The sequence below is a fragment of the Pinus tabuliformis genome, chromosome 3_2 (assembly GCF_031772625.1).
Source record: "Pinus tabuliformis cultivar Carrire ecotype Pingquan chromosome 3_2, CPIR1, whole genome shotgun sequence".
Classification (NCBI taxonomy): Eukaryota; Viridiplantae; Streptophyta; class Pinopsida; order Pinales; family Pinaceae; genus Pinus; species Pinus tabuliformis.
In genome coordinates, this window is record NC_142302.1 from 252,763,487 (window position 1) to 252,766,651 (window position 3,165).

Here is a 3,165-nt window from a genome sequence, read left to right on the forward strand (position 1 = left end):
ATTAAATATTTACAAGCAGGTGGTACAAAGCTCTCGAACCACGATTCAGACGTTACTATACGAAAATAGGTGTTTAATAAGCATGGATCCCTCAAGTTGGATCCTTAGCGTGCTTTTAAGAGTGAATAGTGATTAACCATTTATAATAACATGAGGCAGAAATTGTTTCAGCTATGAAATGTGAATGTTGTGTGATCTTGCATGGTCATGCCCTTACTTCAAGCTTCAAATTGGATCCATAGACATTGTCTCCTAATACTTTGACAGCAATACTAGTCTTTTTGGTATGTGTTGTATTGGATGTTCAAAGCTCTGCAATCCACCTGATGTAGAGAAGTAACAACCTGCGAAGGCAAATGCAACAACCGATATTACATTAGAGGCTCTATAGCCAACATTCAGCTACACTTTCATGTGCCAGATAGCTAAAAAACAGATAAGCTCTAATTTAGCAGTCCTATATTACCTCGGGGAAATGGAGCAAAAGATTTTCCACATCCTTCTTTCAGGACATTTGGCTCATCAGATAGTACAAGGTAATCATCAGCTGCAGTGCCCCAAAAGAAAGGCACTGAATCATCAGCATCCTAGCAAAACAAATAGTTATTGGTCAAAAGTCAAGAAACCCACAATTTCAAGGAATGCTTAATATTTTATATGGGAACAAAATATGTTCAAATAAATACTCAGGGCACCATTCTGTTATTGGGAAATTGGAAGTGCAGCCTATGATAGATCATATGAGCAGAATTTTCGGGGTAACAGGTGCCAGTAGCCCATATGATTATAAATAACTAATCTTCCCCCTTCCCTCTCCCAAAACAAATAATTAGAGAAACGTTATGGGAAAAGAACTTAAATTTATTTCAACGAAGTAGGAATCTGGGAAAATCTTGGGAAATTGCTTTAGCACATTTGCAAAGGAATACAAACTATCAGACTGGAATCTTAAAAGTTTTCGGCAAAGAGATATATTTACAAGCCAAACTCCTATATCATGTACCCTATTAGAAAAGCAAGTTGAAAATTATTTCCAAGACTCAAGACCAGATCTCAAGAATTTAGAGCAATCCATTAAAACAGAAAGTCGGGCTGAAAGATTGGGATCCGATTTAAATCACTGTTCTGTTTCAAGTAAGTGATAGTCTTATTTTCCTGCATCAAAGTTGTAAAATAAATCGGATAAGCCCAATGTCATTACAGTCATTATTGGTCAACCTAATATTCTAATAATGGCTGTGAGGATAACCACCAAGTAAATATTTCTTTAGATTACAACATTTCTTTAGAAAAGGCTAACTCTGCTACATGAATCAGCTATGATCAGTGAGGGGTAGTTTGTTGTAAAATAAATCGGATAAGCCCAATGTCATTACAGTCATTATTGGTCAACCCAATATTCTAATAATGGCTGTAAGGATAACCACCAAGTAAATATTTCTTTAGATTACAACATTTCTTTAGAAAAGGCCAACTCTGCTACATGAATCAGCAATGATCAGTGAGGGGTAGTTTTAGTTATGATGACAAATGCAGATGACCTTTTACCATGGATAGAATTTTTCATAGGATCTTACAATGGATAACTTCTGTCATCTGGACTCTGGGATCAGATAGAAAGTCATGAATTTGGCAATTTGTCCCGTAAATTGTCCACAAGTGACTATATATATATACTTTCTCTAATTTAAAAACAGAGTACATAACTTCAACTGCCACTTCATTTCAGAAATATCCACATTGTAAAAGTCAACGCCTTCAAAGCACTAGATAAGTTTGAGGGTAAATTCAGCGTAGAATTTACAGCAAATGCTTCAAGACCGACCAAATTTGGTATCCTTCTCGAATGGAAAAATTAAGGGTCAATATAATCCAGAACAGTAAAAGCATAATTTAGGAAACAATTAAAAGAAGCAAAGGCAACAAAAGCTATTGTTGAAAAGTTTCGATTATATGGTTCAGGGGCAAGAAATATTTAAGAACATTACGTAGAATGGCTACAAGACCATGAATAGCAAAGCCAAAGTTTTGTGGATCTATCAAATGTTAGAAATTTACTACACGAAGAAAAGGGGCTACGGTAGAAAATTCAGTAATGAATATCCAATGTTTTAGCATAATTAACATAGATAGAAAGAATTGATGCAAACACAGATTGCTCAGTGGGACAGCTTGCGTCGATTCAACTAATTCTTCTGCTCAATATCTATCTATGAACATTTAATGACTAGGAGAAACCTGAAAGAGTGATAACGAGAAAACATTACGCAATGTCGGATGACTTGAAAAAATTGTTGTTATTATTAATTTGTATTCTACAAGCAAGCAATTAACACGTATTACTTGAGCTCGAACCATAGTTGACATGTCTTTATCCTGACATCCGAGCTAATGTTAAACAGGGTAATTTCTAATTACAAGAAAACATGAGAATGATACGCAGGAACTAGAGTATCAAATTTACTTGGTTCTCCACCAAGAAAAGCATCTTTGAACTGCAGGGGAATACCCAACTTGGGTAATTTGTATTTACAATAATAGATGATTGCCTATACAAAGGAGCTAGTATAAAATACACTTGGTCCTCCACCATGGAGATAAATGCAAAAGGCAACTTTGACCAGCAGGGTTTGGTTCAGGTCAACAGAATATGAAGCTTAGCAGGGTACCATTCTTGGGCAGGTCCAGGTAACTTATTGATGTAGCCTTCCCCCAACCAGCACGAGTTTAAAGGAAATGAGGCCAGGTGTAAATGCCGGACAAATTGAATAGAAAAAACTACCCCTCAAACCTGACACCAAAAATCTGAAAGATGTCTACTTAATGTAGCAGATTCTGTGTGTGTTCCTTGAAGCATTTCCAATAAAGATAAATATGACTTCAAAAAAATGAGAGGTTAGGAGCGGGGGCTGCAACAATCATAGTTCATGCATTTCTTGAAGCATTTCGAACAAAAATGAAGATAACTTCAAAAGCACATAAAGAGTTTAGGAATGAAACAATCACAGTTCGTGTGCTCCTTGTATTTCTTAAAATAAGTAAAATAAAGATAACTCTAACCACATGGGTTCGAAGTGGGGATGCAAAAAAATCACTCAATATAACTCAGTTGCTAAAAAAAAATTGGGAGTTGTTCATTTGTGGCTTTGGCAAAGTTATATGTCA

The 3,165-nt window shown here is 35.8% G+C and overlaps 1 long non-coding RNA gene across 1 annotated transcript; it reads right to left on the bottom strand.

The window, feature by feature from the left end:
- Positions 1-301: 301 nt before the first annotated feature.
- LOC149180632 (uncharacterized) lies at positions 302-889 on the bottom strand. The gene is made up of 2 exons (XR_016257479.1): positions 467-889; positions 302-344 (listed from the first exon to the last, which is right to left on the bottom strand). It is a non-coding gene; the product is annotated as an uncharacterized LOC149180632 (long non-coding RNA).
- Positions 890-3,165: the final 2,276 nt, after the last annotated feature.